Here is a 16188-nt window from a genome sequence, read left to right on the forward strand (position 1 = left end):
AGGAGGAGACTCTTAGGCACAAATACAGGGAGGCCTAGCCATTCCTTTGCAGCAACCGTCTTCCCAAGGGTAAAACTTATGGTAGAGGGCTCAACCCATCAAACCACCAGTCCCCTATGTCTGTGGTCATGTTAGCAACCATGAAGGTGGGGTAGGCAAATACCCCTGCATTCTCCACAGGCTCCTCAAGGGGGCACTACATCTTTTTTTTTTTTTTTTCCTTGTTTGTCTTTTTTCTTTTTTTTTTTTTTTTTAACTTTCCCTTCTTTTTTAAATCAACTGTATGAAAAAAAAAGTTAAAAAGAAAACAAACATACAATAAAAGAACATTTCAAAGAGACCATAACAAGGGAGTAAGAAAAAGACAACTAACCTAAGATAACTGCTTGACTTCCAACATGTTCCTACTTTACCCCAAGAAAGTTACATAATATAGCAACATTTCAGTGAACTTGTTCCTACTACATCCATCAGAAATTAACAGACCATAGTCATTTCTGGGCATCCCCAGAACGTTAAATAGCTTATCTGTTCTTCTTGGATTACTGTTCCCCCTTCCTTAATTGCTCTCTACTGCTAGTTCCCCTACATTCTACATTATAAACCATTTGTTTTACATTTTTCAAAGTTCACATTAGTGGTAGCATATAATATTTCTCTTTTTGTGCCTGGCTTATTTCGCTCAGCATTATGTCTTCAAGGTTCATCCATGTTGTCATATGTTTCACCAGATCGTTCCTTCTTACTGCCGCGTAGTATTCCATCGTGTGTATATACCACATTTTATTTATCCACTCATCTGTTGAAGGACATTTGGGTTGTTTCCATCTCTTGGCAATTGTGAATAATGCTGCTATGAACATTGGCGTGCAGATATCTGTTCGTGTCACTGCTTTCCGATCTTCCGGGTATATACCGAGAAGTGCAATCGCTGGATCGAATGGTAGCTCTATATCTAGTTTTCTAAGGAACTGCCAGACTGACTTCCAGAGTGGCTGAACCATTATACAGTCCCACCAACAATGAATAAGAGTTCCAATTTCTCCACATCCCCTCCAGCATTTGTAGTTTCCTGTTTGTTTAATGGCAGCCATTCTAACCGGTGTTAGATGGTATCTCATTGTGGTCTTAATTTGCATCTCTCTAATAGCTAGTGAAGCTGAACATTTTTTCATGTGTTTCTTGGCCATTTGTATTTCCTCTTCAGAGAACTGTCTTTTCATATCTTTTGCCCATTTTATAATTGGGCTGTCTGTACTATTGTCATTGAGTTGTAGGATTTCTTTGTATATGCAAGATATCAGTCTTTTGTCAGATACATGGTTTCCAAAAATTTTTTCCCATTGAGTTGGCTGCCTCTTTACCTTTTTGAGAAATTCCTTTGAGGTGCAGAAACTTCTAAGCTTGAGGAGTTCCCATTTATCTATTTTCTCTTTTGTTGCTTGTGCTTTGGGTGTAAAGTCTAGGAAGTGGCCTCCTAATACAAGGTCTTGAAGATGTTTTCCTACATTATCTTCTAGGAGTTTTATGGTACTTTCTTTTATATTGAGATCTTTGGTCCATTTTGAGTTAATTTTTGTGTAGGGGGTGAGGTAGGGGTCCTCTTTCATTCTTTTGGATATGGATATCCAACTCTCCCAGCCCCATTTGTTGAAAAGACCATTATGGCTCAGTTCGGTGACTTTGGGGGCCTTATCAAAGATCAGTCGGCCATAGATCTGAGGGTCTATCTCTGAATTCTCAATTCGATTCCATTGATCTATATGTCTATCTTTGTGCCAGTACCATGCTGTTTTGGCAACTGTGGCTTTATAATAAGCTTCAAAGTCAGGGAGTGTAAGTCCTCCCACTTCGTTTTTCTTTTTAGAGTGTCTTTAGCAATTCGAGGCATCTTCCCTTTCCAAATAAATTTGATAACTAGCTTTTCCAAGTCTGCAAAGTAGGTTGTTGGAATTTTGATTGGGATTGCATTGAATCTGTAGATGAGTTTGGGTAGAATTGACATCTTAATGACATTTGGCCTTCCTATCCATGAACATGGAATATTTTTCCATCTTTTAAGGTCCCCTTCTATTTCTTTTAGTAGAGTTATGTAGTTTTCTTTGTATAGGTCTTTTACATCTTTGGTTAAGTTGATTCCTAGGTACTTGATTTTTTTAGTTGCTATTGAAAATGGTATCTTTTTCTTGAGTGTCTCTTCAGTTTGTTCATTTCTAGCATATAGAAACATTACTGACTTATGTGCATTAATCTTGTATCCTGCTACTTTGCTAAATTTGTTTATTAGCTCTAGTAGGTGTATCGTCGATTTCTCAGGGTTTTCTAGATATAAGATCATATCATCTGCAAACAATGACAGTTTTACTTCTTCTTTTCCAATTTGGATGCCTTTTATTTCTTTGTCTTGCCGGATTGCCCTGGCTAGCACTTCCAGCACAATGTTGAATAACAGTGGTGACAGCGGGCATCCTTGTCTTGTTCCTGATCTTAGAGGGAAGGCTTTCAGTCTCTCACCATTGAGTACTATGCTGGCTGTGGGTTTTTCATATATGCTCTTTATCATGTTGAGGAAGTTTCCTTCAATTCCTACCTTTTGAAGTGTTTTTATCAAAAAGGGATGTTGGATTTTGTCAAATGCTTTTTCAGCATCTATTGAGATGATCAATTGATTTTTCCCTTTCGAGATTTTAATGTGTTGTAATACATTGATTGTTTTTCTTATGTTGAACCATCCTTGCATGCCTGGAATGAACCCCACTTGGTCATGGTGTATGATTTTTTTAATGTGTCTTTGGATTCGATTTGCAAGTATTTTGTTGAGGATTTTTGCATCTATATTCATTAGGGAGATTGGCCGGTAGTTTTCCTTTTTTGTAGCATCTTTGCCTGGTTTTGGTATTAGATTGATGTTAGCTTCATAAAATGAGTTAGGTAGTGTTCCATTTTTTTCAATGTTTTGAAAGAGTTTGAGTAAGATTGGTGTCAGTTCTTTCTGGAAAGTTTGGTAGAATTCCCCTGTGAAGCCATCTGGCCCTGGGCATTTATTTGTGGGAAGCTTTTTGATGACTGATTGGATCTCTTTGCTTGTGATGGGTTGGTTGAGGTCTTCTATTTCTTCTCTGGTCAGTCTAGGTTGTTCATATGTTTCCAGGAAATTGTCCATTTCTTCTACATTATCCAGTTTGTTGCAATACAGTTGTTCATAATATCCTCTTATAATTTTTTTAATTTCTTCAGGATCTGCAGTTATGTTACCTTTTTCATTCATTATTTTGTTTATATGGGTCTTCTCTCTTTTTGATTTTGTCAGTCTAGCTAGGGGCTTGTCAATCTTGTTGATCTTCTCAAAGAACCAACTTTTGGTGATATTTATCCTTTCTATTGTTTTTTTGTTCTCTATGTCATTTATTTCTGCTTTAATCCTTGTTATTTCTTTTCTTGTACTTGGTTTAGGATTGGTTTGCTGTTCATTTTCTAGCTTCTTCAGTTGATCCATTAGTTCTTTGATTTTGGCTCTTTCTTCCTTTTTAATATATGCATTTAGTGCTATAAATTTCCCCCTTAGCACTGCTTTTGCTGCATCCCATAGGTTTTGGTATGTTGTGTTCTCATTTTCATTCGTCTCTATATATTTAGCAATTTCTCTTGCTATTTCTTCTTTAACCCACTGATTGTTTAGGAGTGTGTTGTTTAACCTCCAGGTATTTGTGAATTTTCTAAGTCTCTGATGGTTATTGACTTCTAATTGTATTCCATTGTGGTCAGAGAATGTGCTTTGAATAATTTCAATCTTTTTAAATTTATTGAGGCTTGTTTTATGTCCCAGCATATGATCTATTCTGGAGAAAGTTCCATGAGCACTAGAAAAGTATGTGTATCCTGGTGATTTGGGATGTAATGTCCTGTAGATGTCTGTTAAATCTAATTCATTTATCATATTGTTTAGGTTTTCAATTTCCTTATTGGTCTTCTGTCTGGTTGATCTATCTATAGGAGAGAGTGATGTGTTGAAGTCTCCCACAATTATTGTGGAAACATCAATTGCTTCCTTTAGTTTTGCCAATGTTTCTCTCATGTATTTTGTGGCACCTTGATTGGGTGCATAGACATTTACGATTGTTATTTCTTCTTGCTGAATTGCCCCTTTTATTAGTATGTAGTGGCCTTCTTTGTCTCTCAAAACATCCCTGCATTTGAAGTCTATTTTATCTGAGATTAATATTGCTACACCTGCTTTCTTTTGGCTGTAGCTTGCATGAAATATTTTTTTCCATCCTTTCACTTTCAGTTTCTTTGTGTCCCTGTGTCTAAGATGAGTCTCTTGTATGCAACATATTGATGGTTCATTTTTTTTGATCCATTCTGCGAATCTATATCTTTTAATTGGGGAGTTTAATCCATTTACATTCAACGTTAAAACCGTGAAGGCATTTCTTGAATTGGCCATCTTATCCTTTGGATTATGTTTGCCATATTTTTCCCTCTCTCTATTAATATCCTTTATTGTACCCATACCGAATCTCTTTAGTACTGAACCTTTCTCCAGGTCTCTCTGTCCTGTCTTTGTTTCTCTGTCTGTAGGGCTCCCTTTAGTATCTCCAGTAGGGCAGGTCTCTTGTTAGCAAATTCTCTCAGCATTTCTTTGTCTGTGAAAAATTTAAGCTCTCCCTCAAATTTGAAGGAGAGCTTTGCTGGATAAAGTATTCTTGGCTGGAAATTCCTCTCACTCAGAATTTTAAATATATCGTGCCACTGCCTTCTTGCCTCCATGGTGGCTGCTGAGTAGTCACTACTTAGTCTTATGCTGTTTCCTTTGTATGTGGTGAATTGCTTTTCTCTTGCTGCTTTCAGAACTTGCTCCTTCTCTTCTATGTTTGACAGTGTGATCAGTATATGTCTCGGAGTGGGTTTTTTTGGATTTATTCTATTTGGAGTTCGCTGAGCATTTATGATTTGTGTATTTATGTTGTTTAGAAGATTTGGGAAGTTTTCCCCAACAATTTCTTTGAATACTCTTCCTAGACCTTTACCCTTTTCTTCCCCTTCTGGGACACCAATGAGTCTTATATTCGGACGTTTCATATTATCTATCATATCCCTGAGGTCCATTTCGAGTTTTTCAATTTTTTTCCCCATTCTTTCTTTTATGCTTTCATTTTCCATTCTGTCATCTTCCAGGTCACTGATTCGTTGTTCAACTTCCTCTAGTCTTGTACTATGAGTGTCCAGAATCTTTTTAATTTGGTCAACAGTTTCTTTAATTTCCATAAGATCATCCATTTTTTTATTTAGTCTTGCAATGTCTTCTTTATGCTCTTCTAGGGTCTTCTTGATTTCCTTCATATCCCGTACTAGGGTCTCATTGTTCATCTTTAGTTCTTTGAGTAGCTGCTCTAGGTGGTGTGTCTCTTCTGGTCTTTTGATTTGGGTGCTTGGGCTTGGGTTATCCATATCGTCTGGTTTTTTCATATGCTTTATAATTTTCTGTTGTTTTTGGCCTCGTGGCATTTGCTGAACTTGATAGGGTTCTTTTAGGGTTTGTAGACCAGTTGAAGTCCTTATCTCTAATTTATCAGATCTACAGCTTCGTGGAGTACACTTTCTCTAACTAACCAGCAGGTGGCGTCCACGAGCCACCTGTTCTCCACAAGCCAGATCTCCCCTGCTTAGCCTTTTTGGTGAGTGGGGGAGTGAGTCTTGTGGGGCCCAATTGGTGTACCAAGCTTGCGTGTGTAGTTGGTGTTGCCTGCCCTGTATGTGGGGCGTGTTTCTGGGCAGTCGGGGAGGGGGGGTGGCCCTAACAATCAAATCTCCCTGATGATCCTAGAGTTTTAAAGCTGCTGCAATAGTCTAATCCTTCAGTTCAGTCCTGCCACAGTTTGTCTCTGCCACTGACCCACAAGTCTTTGGTATTGGCGTATGGCTCCTGAGACTTGCAAGTGGGCCCCTCTTCCAGGCTGTGCACCCCGGGTCCTCTGTTGAGGGATGACTGTGCTATGTCACAGGTGAGTGCCGTCCCCCCAGGGCAGTTCTGGGCTGCTGGGCTGTGTTGGGAGGCTCCCAGTCTGCTCAAATGATGGCTGAATGGGGCTCTGTTAATTCACACTGCTCCCCCTTCCCAGCTCTGGGACATTCAGCTGAGGTTGCAGGGAAGGCTAATGTCCACGCCCAGTTTTGTGGTGTTTGCCTGTTATTTGAAGCACTTCCGTCACACTGGGTTGTCTGGGGCAGCTCTGGGCTATGGGGCTGGCGATGGGCAGGAGTGTTTCCTGTCCACCAGGATGGTGGCTGTGAGCGGACACCCCCCTTTTCTTGGGAAGTTGTGTTGTTTAGTGAATTTTCTCAGCCACTGGAATATTGCCTTTTGTCTCAGAGCTCTCTTAGTTCTGCTCTTGACTTGACGTGCCCAAATTTCAATTCTTTGAAGCTTTCTGTATTGAGCTTCTTAGAGTAATTGTTTTAGAAAAAGCAAAAAGGATTTAAAAAAAAAAAAACAAAAAAAAAAAACAAAACAAAACAAAAAAAAAAACGGCCCTCCTCAGAGATCTAATGGGTTATTGAAATGCTAATAGACAAAGCAACCAGGGCCATTAAGGAAAGGTGCACAGGGCAGAGAGATCAGCTTTGCTTCGGGATTTGCATATGCGCCTCAAGGCCTGATCTCCGCCCTTCCCCTTTCTGTGTTCACCAGAACTCGAAAAATCCTCTGCTTTTATTTTGGAGTTTTTCGTGTTGTTTTTTTTCTATGTCTGTCTCCTCTCTGCTGGGCTGGCTGCTCTCAGAGTCTCTGGTGTCTGGTCTCAGTCTATCTATGGTTGGAGTTTGAATCAGTAGAATGAGTTTCCGATAAGAGCAGCCACTGCAAATTCTCCCTTCTCCTTCCCGGAGCTGACAGCCCCTCCTCCCCCGGGACTGAGCCTGGCAGGGAGGGGCGCGGGTCCCCTGGCCGCAAAAACTTACAGATTTCGCTGATCTCAGCAGTTCCACGTTTTCATGAGTGTTGTATGAAGTATGCCCAAAGACAGATTGCTCTGTGGTGTCCAGTCCACGCAGTTCCTGGCTTTTTACCTACTTTCCTGGAGGAGTAACTAAAACATACAGCTCACCAGTCTGCCATCTTGCCCCGCCTCCCGGTTCTATTCTTTCAACATTTTTAAGTGTTTGAAATTTTTCATAATAAAAATTATGGCAATAAATACCAAGAAAATTTTAGGACTTATTAGTATTTGGAGAAATATTTTAAACTATATTCTATTTTCTTCAATTAATTTTAAGTAAGCAGCCAATATCAGGGACTAATTCATCCACCTCAAAATGGATATTCACACCCAAATTGCTGTGCTTTCAAAAGCTTTTAACTCTCACATATCTGTAGCAATTTCCCAGGTAGAAAAAATTCAATGTCGTCTCTGCACACCCAAATTCTTGTTGACAGAATAACCAGCAAGTAGTACAGAGCGCTCCTTCCTTTAAAAAGCTGCATTCAGCATGTAAACTGTGAGTCCTAAGACACCTCAGCACTGTAGAAAAATTTAACTTTAGAGGTAAATTTTGATTGATTTGGTAGAGACATCAGTTATCTTTTCCATGCATTTCAAATCTTGTATAGGAAACAAATTGTTAATCAGCAGACACTGGTTATTTAAAATGGTAAAATACAGAGTAATTTCACACTTCTATTATTACCACTGCCTCTTGGCTCACTGGGCAAACTCTTCCAAAGCTTTTTCTGTTGATTTAACAGTTTTATTTGTTTTGAGTTTCCATTATCATCATTCCTCCCTCCCCCAAACTGCCCTTCATCCCAAAGATTTCCCGAGGCACCGTGCTCCCAGTGTGATCTCACCATCCTGACTAGTTCCAGGTCAGCGATCTCCAGTGCACCCACGACAGAGTCCCAGGAAAGCACACCCTCATATTGCATTCATGCTAACACAAGCGGGCGAGGCAATGCCAGGACTCCTAAAACAATCCTCCACCAGCTGGCTCTGCTCCACTGCTCCATTTAATATGTGCAGAATGCTCGTTGTCCACTAATGTCCTTTCTTCTCTCCTTGAACAGAACTCCTCAGTTAAGCCTGAGCTTGTGGTCACTGCATTAGTCAGGATTCTGCTGCATTAGAGCTGTATAACAAGCAACCCCCAAATCTCAGTTGCTTACCAAAAAAGAGCCATTTATTCTTGCAGATAAGCAGCGACAGCTCTACATCTTCAGGCTATGAGCCAGACTAAGGGCTGCTCCACCGGTCTCTTATCCTCGGGACTTCTGGCTGTCGGGAGCCGGATGTGCTCAGGGCTGGTGGCAGCAGTGCCGGTGGGGCGAGCAGGGACATGAGGCCTCTGAAGGCCGTGACTTAGAACTGGCTCACCGTCTCGTCTGCTGGTGACGTGGTGGGGGGTACTCTCTACGTTGATGAACAAGGGCAGGGAGGGAAGGAGAACTGCAGGCAAATAATACAATCTCCTCCAGCCTCCCTTTCACCTTGGTGTGTCCTTGCAACCACGTTCTGGTCAACGGGACATGAAGGGAAAGCACATGTGTAGCCTCCAGACCTTGCCCTTGTAAGGATTAGGCGTGTCCCACCTCTCGTCTGCCTGCCAGCTGGGGACAGGGTGGGACTCAGCAGTCGCCTGGCCCAGAGATGGGTGACACTGCTTTCCTGCCAGTCCTGCCTCTGGACTGTTGCATGCATCTCATTTACACTGCTGGCTTTTTGCATCTCTACTGCGGCATCTTAGAACCCGAGCTAAGACACCATTCTTCATTCACTCAACAAGTATTTACTAGAGTCTCTTCTTTTTGCCAGGCATTGCGCTAGGCCTGGGGGAAGTGACAACTAGCAAAAACAAACTTGGCTGTTCTGTACTTGGGTGGCGGTAGTCAGTTAGAAATAGCAGTATGACATGTGAACTCATGATATTTCATGTGTGTGTGTGTATCTCCTAGCTGTGATAAAATTTCAGAGAACTAAATATAGACACACACACTTGAGTACAAGTAAAACTGGGGAAATCTGTACAAGATTATTGGATAGTATGAATGTCAATATCCTTACTGTGATATTGTACAGTAGTTCTGCAATAAGTTATTACTGGGGGAAGTGAGTAAAGGATACATAAACTCTCTGTATTCTTACAACTGCATGACCTCAAAATAAAAAATCAAAACAAACAAACAAAAAAACATGAAAGGCTTAGACCCTTGGTCTCTTTGTGCTTACAGTCTAGAATGGGAATCAGAAAATAAAAATACTTAAAACTCATCAATGACAATGCTGGCACAGGAGGTGCCCAGTTTCCACCATCCAGATGACAACACCCAAAGTCTGGCAGAGCAGTTATTTGAAAGGAATTGAGTGCAGGGCTGCCAGGAATGAACTGTTCAGCAAGAGAGACATAATATTCCATATGTAGGGTGTCCATGTAATTTATCATCCAAACTGAGACACTTGTGAAAATCATTACAGCACTTTATATTTATTGTCTAATGTGAGAGGCAGGGTGATACGGGAAAGAAAAACAAACAGTCAAAGCTGGGTTCAAATCCCAAGTGTGTCCTCTGAGTGTTCTTGGAAAGTCCTTTTAGTCCTCTGAAACCTAGTGTCCTCATTTGTGAAATGAGAATAAGAACGTTTAGCTCGAGTGATTCTGTTGAAGATTAGACATCATGGAGGCAAGAACCTAAACCTGTGTCTAAGTCAAACATAAATTGTGGCAATTACTGTTTTGAATTTGAAAAAGTTTGTTAACATTTTACAATTCTGTTTTTTAAGGCTCTCAACTTTTTTGATGTTATCTCTGAGGTTTAGCAATATCCCGACAGGAAGGAAGTTTCCTGCCACAATGTTTAGCTCTGACACAACTTTGCCATCTCCTGGTGCTTCAACTGCCGGTGGCCAGCTGTGTCCTCGAGGTTTTGCCTTTCTACTTTTCCATGACCCATCAGTGATGACACATGGAATGTCACATGTTTGAAGCAACTTATTCTTTCAACTTATTTAGGCACACCAGGAAAAAAAAAACAATAAAACCCTGCATAAAAGAGGAGTGAGGAAGCTGGTAAGAAAAAAGAAAGGGTGGGAGTTGGCAGGAAACAGTGCAAGAAAAGGGAAATGAAAAGTTTTTTTTTTCTTTTTTACTAATTTGTTTCCTGTTCCAACATTGATTTACAAATTATTGTCCACATTTATGACTGATTGGATGAGCAGATTTTTCAGATCCTCTCATCCAGCAAAGTCGCAGATTTCTCTATTGGGGTGAGGGTGGGAAAGCTTTAAAAATGGGCCAAAGCCACAAGGTATATGTGCTATAATAAAAGAAATGATCTTCCATCAGTGGAGCACTGGTGAAGGCTTGGAGTAGATAATGTCGAGCACAGGTTTTCAAACTCTGCTTTGAGCCTTGGTGTTCTGGTTAGGGAATCAGGTAAGCCAATGTACAAAAAACTCCCCAAACACTCTGGCTTTAACAAGACAGATGTCCATTTCCCTTCCAGGTGACAGTGCAGCGTGGGCAGGTGGGTGGTCAGAGCGATAGCTGCATGTTCCTTGAGCTCCTCTGGGCACTGAGGCCGGCAGGTCAGCTCTGCCATTGTCAGTACACCGCGTCCACCTGTGGCTTCAAGTTCCCACTCCATCCTTCACTTTCTCAGCCAGTTGGAAGGGGGCAGAGAAAGCAAAGGGCTAGGAGTTTTCTTTTTAAGGACATCACCTGAAAGGTGCCCCTTCACTTTTTCTCACATCCCATCGGCCAGAAGCTTGAAGGAGAGCTGGGAAATGTAATCTCCGGGTTGGAGGACGTGCCCTGCTAAAGTTCCAGTGGGAAGGGTACTGTTACTACTGGAAGAGGGGAGTCTGGTTGCCGGGGAGTAATTAGTAGTCTCTACCCTACCTAGTTCTTAGTTGGTGATTCAAATCCCCTGTAAGAGCCAGCTGGCAATACCCCAAAGCCCAGCTCTTCTTTTTATCTATCAGAGAAGCTCCACTTTCATCTATTTTGTATTTTCGTGTTCTACCTAAATTTTTATCTGAAAAATAATTTTCCCTGCTTAAAAAGAAAAAGTTTGAAGACCATTTAATGAAAGATCAGTTTACCAAAGGTAGAAAAAGAAGTTCATGTCAATGAAGGGACTTAGCAAAAACATCTGCTACCCCTTGGAGCGGCAACTGGAGCCCCAGGCCAAGGCCGGAGACTCGACGAGACAGCCCGGGGAAGGAGGCAGGTGTTGCTGCGGGCGCTGGGCCCGGTCTCCTCCGCGCACAGCTCACAGGGCGCGCGTGCTCCGCCTCCCGCCCCACTCCTCTTCCACACTCGCTCCAAGCCGTCTCAAAGCACCGAGAGCCTCCCGGGAATCCCGAGGGTGAAGACTCGTGTTGCTGCAAACGCGGTCGCCGGATGCCCCTGGGAAGCGGCTGTTCGGCTCTCAGCCGTCGCCACCGCGAGCCCCGGGGCCGTGCGGGTGGGTGGAGGCCGGCGGCCCCGTGCAGCTTCCTCTTCCGACGCAGGAATGACGGGCTCCCCGAGGCCGCGGTCCGGCCCGGGGAAGGAGGGAGCCGCAGCCCGGGTCCCTGGTGGCTGCCCGGGCCCCTCGCAGCCCTCGAGCGCCTCCGAGCCGCTGCCCCTCGGGGCCTCAGAGCAATCACCGCCCCGGCTAACGCGGAGGGGTGCGCGAGGGGACCCGCTCCCGCATCTGCGCAGGCGCGGGCAGGGCGGGCTAGCAACCACTCGGCCCTCTTCTCGGTGTCCCGGTGTTCTTAGACACTGCAGCAGGCCTTCTGGTCAAAACACAAACACGCCGTTGTGGTGGCTGGGTCAGCGAGAGCGGCCTCCGCGCTGCCTAGAGCGGCCGGGCAGGGGCGGGGCGCAATGGCCGCACTTCCGGCGGCCTCAGCCCTGGGGCGGGACGAAGCGGGGTGGGCCGGTCCGAGCGCCGCGCCGTGGGGGCGGGGCCCGGCGGGGGCGGGGCTTGGCGGGGGCGGGGCTTGGCGGGGGCGGGGCCCGGCGATAAGGAGCGTCCTGCCGCTGTCGGTGTTTTGATCTTCAGAATTCTTAATATAATAAATTTGCAGTTTTAAGCCAGCCAATTGTGGTAATTAATTACAGTTGAATTAGGAAATTAATTCGACTACACTCGGTAATATTTTTTGTACTATGGGTATGAAGCATTATTTAAACTCTGAGATGATGTCTTCACTATTCACCTTATGCACCAGAGCACCGACCGCCACGTGAGCGCTCGGGAGCCAGAGCTGGTGGAGTTCAGTGTCGAGAGGTTCTAGAACAGCAGCTCTCAGTTCAACTAGGTTGAACTTAAGTGTGTGACTAAAAGCATTACAACACCTGGGAACTTTTTTTTTTTTGCTAGAAATGCAAATTCTCAACCACTCCAGACCTATTGAATCAAACTCGGGGGCTGGGGCACAGCAGTTTGTTTTAACAAGCCGTGCAGGTGATTCTGACACTTGCTCAAGCCTGAGAGCCACTGTTGTAGGAGCTGGTCCTCCAGGGAAGGGGTGGCCTCTCAGTTCAGGTCCTCCAGGCCCGGCTGCTTTGCAGTTGTTGCTGGTAGGGAGGTGGTCAGCCTGACCGGTTTTGCCAGGCCCCAGCCAGGGACTGTTTATAAGGCTGCACTTTCCATGTTGTGGTCAGAAGTCTCCCAGTTCACGCTCGGATATTTAAAAAACTCACCAATGTCTGCTCTCTGCAGCTGGACACTGATTTTCTTGTGGTTTATCACAAGAGATATTTACATAGAAAACCTCATCAAAACCAGACAAGGGCCTTACAGACACTGCCACCCTCTGCTGCAGCCCCCTGCCCGTGGCCATGGTCAACCCCACCACGTTCTTCAACATCACTGTTGACCGCGAGTCCTTCCAGCTGTTTGTAGACAAAGTTCCAAAGAAAGCTGAAAATTTTTATGCTCTGAGCACTGGGGAGAAAGGATTTGATTATAAAGTTTCCTGCTTTCACAGAATTATTCTTGTGTTCCCGTGTCAGGGTGGTGACTTCACAGGCCATAACGGCACTGGAAGCACGTCCATCTACAGGGAGAAGTTTGATGATGAGAACTTCATCCTGAAGCACACGGGTCCTGGCATCTTGTCCATGGCCAATGCTGGACCCAACACAAATGCTTCCCAGTTTTTCATCTGCACTGCTAAGACAGTGGTTGGATGGCAAGGACGTGGACTTTGGTGAGGTGCGAGTGGGCATGAATATTGTGGAAGCCATGGAGTGCTTTGGGTCCAGAAATGGCAAGCCCAGAAAGAAGATCACCATTGCCAACTGTGGCCAAGTCTAATAAATTTGATTTCTGTTTTGTCTTAACCCCAGACCATTCCTTCTGTGGCTCAGGGGATCATCCCACCACTCCTGTCTGCTCTCAGTTTCCTATCACCTTTGTGCTCTCACTGCAGTTCTTTGGGTTCTACATTATGTCCCCTTCCAAGTCTAGCTGGATTGAAGAGATAAGTTTATGATTATGTAATAAAAACTTAAAACAATCAAAAAGCAAACAAACTAGGTAAGACCTAAAACATAAACAAGGTTGGATGTGGCTGCATTTCTGGCATCTCCAAACTGTATTTGTTCACGTTGAGTGGAAAACCTTGGAAAACCCTGGTTGGTGGCCAAGTGTGGCGGCCACTTGTGCTCTGCAGGCAAACTGCCCTGGTCTGACTCTAACATTTAGTAACTGTGGCTTTGGGAAAGGTCTAAGCAATTTTCTTCTGCTGTAAAATTTGGAAAATAGAGTTTCTAATCAATATGATTATTGTGAGGTATAAATGACTTAACGTAAATAAAGCTTGGCACATGTAAACCATCAGAAGCGTCGACATTTATTGTTAGAACGTGAAAAAATGTTTTCAACTATAAATTTCACAGTATTTTCCTCAGCCATTTTCAACTGAGCAGACATTAATATCTCAATGACAGTTTCTTCACTTAATTGATATCCTTGCCCAAATGGGCATGGGAAACTCGGGAAGAAGAAAAAGCAAGGTCATTTGGCTCTCAGAGGCCAAGACACAAAGAAACAGACCCAAGGCAGATCTGTTTCCCCAATCCCCAAACCCAAAACAGTAGCTAAACCCAGAAGCCAACGTGAATAAATCTGTCTCTTTGTGTAAAAATGTAAACTGAAATAAGGGCCATGCTGCCTTGGAAAGACTCAATCCAGTGTTGTCTATTCCAGAACCATTGATCCAGATGGCAAAAACAGGGGTGGCTTGTGGTCAGGTGAGCTAGTCTTTCCAGAGGCAGTGAGAAGGGGTTGCCACAATATTTAATTGATTTCCTATTCAAATTGGAATAAAAAAAAGCTGATCTTAATTATTAGGATTTCTGTAACATACCAAGCTATCTATTGAGAATCTCTGGAAATGAGTTTGAACAGCTGTTTTCATGCTGGAATGGACCCAAAAGAAAACTCGGCATTTTCTGCCTGTAGACCTGTGGCCATCCGAGAACCATGGCCATGTCCCTCAGCGTCCATGGCCTGGCTACCTACTGACCTGCTTTCCAAAGCAGATGATGCTCTCGTCAACTGAGAGTTATCTCCATCTGTGTGTCGGGCAATTAAACCAGGAAGAGTTGATTTAATACACGTGCATCAGCTTGCAAAGCATCGTTGAGCAGGTGAGGGCCACAAAAGGAGACAACTGTGTAGCTGTCTTCACAGGTGGCGTGAGGATGGTTCACGCAACGCAGAGACTCTCCCTGTTATAACATGCTTGAGTAGATCTTTGTTTTCAGAAGAAAAAAAGCCTCCTGAAAAAGAAGCTGGCATCTAGGCTCTGTGGTTTGTGCTTATGCAGGTGTTGTTTTTTGTTTTTCAATGGCATATTCAGGATCTAAGATATGACATCTGAATGAAAAATTTAAAATATTTAATTGAAATGGCCTCAAGACAACTTAACTATTGGTAAATAGGTAACCTCTGCAACTTTTTGGGCTGTAAATTTCTAAGCACTGCTTAAGCAACATTCCACTGTTTTTGATATGTAGTATGTATGTATGTAGTATGTAGTATTTTGCAGTATCTGTTCAAAACATTTTCTTCTTTGAATCATGATTTATATTTAGAAATGTATGGGTTGATGGGGCTGTCCTAGGTATCATTTTATTACTCAGAGAACATACTCTGATTTCAATCCTTTAAAATTCAGTGAGACTATCTTTATAGTCCAACATATGGTAAAATTTTGAAATGTTTCATGTGTTTGGAAAAAATATGTATCCTTGACAATGGTTGTAGGGTGCCATATATAGCCATTAGATTGTTTAATCATATTGTTCAAATCCCTATCTTTAATAATTTTTAGTCTGCTTGTGTTAGTGATTACTAAGAGAAAGGTATCAAAAATCTCCAATCTTGATTGTGGATTTCTGTATTTCTTCTTTTTAGCTCTGTGTATTTTTGCCAATTTTGAGGCTATGTTATTAGATAGATACTAATTTAAAAGTATCATATCTTCCCAATGTTTCCTCTTCCCTGAACCTTTTGTCTTAAATGAAATAGCAACACATCCTAAAGTAATTTGGGTGGAGAATGAAATAGCAACACATCCTAAAGTAATTTGGGTGGAGAATAAAAAAATATATTCGGGGCCCCCCTGAAGAGCTGGGGGAGGATGCAGAGGTGGTGGGCTTCCTCAACTGGATTGTTGCTGATGTCCTCACAAACACTGGGGACTGACACCTTGATGTGCTGAGCCCTCTGTCTTGGGGCTGGCCCCTATGAAGCTTGTTACTGCAAAGGAGAGGCTAAACCTGCTTATAATTGTGCCTAAGAGTCTCCCCCTGAGGTGACAGTGTGATTCGGAAAGCCATATGGACCACACTCCCCTTTGTCTAGTTAACGGATGGATGGGTAGAAAAATGGGGGAAACAAACAAACAAACAGGCACCCAGTGTTCTTTTTCACTTTAATTGCTCTTTTTCACTTTAATTTTTATTCTTGTTATTTTTGTGTGTGTGGTAATGAAGGTGTCAGGGATTGATTTTGGTGATGAATGCACAACTATGTGGTGGTACTGTGAACAACTGAATGTATGCTTTGTCTTGTCATGTATGTGAATATATCTCAATAAAATGAATTAAAAAAAAGTCTCCCCGAGTACCTCTTTTTTGCTCAGATGTGGCCCTCTCTAACTAAGCCACCTTGGCAGGTGAACTCGCTGCCCT

At 42.9% G+C, this 16188-nt stretch overlaps 1 pseudogene; it reads left to right on the plus strand.

The window, feature by feature from the left end:
- Positions 1-12825: 12825 nt before the first annotated feature.
- Positions 12826-13303, plus strand: LOC119519689 (annotated as a pseudogene).
- Positions 13304-16188: the final 2885 nt, after the last annotated feature.

Source organism: Choloepus didactylus, chromosome 24, assembly GCF_015220235.1.
Source record: "Choloepus didactylus isolate mChoDid1 chromosome 24, mChoDid1.pri, whole genome shotgun sequence".
Lineage (NCBI taxonomy): Eukaryota > Metazoa > Chordata > Mammalia > Pilosa > Megalonychidae > Choloepus > Choloepus didactylus.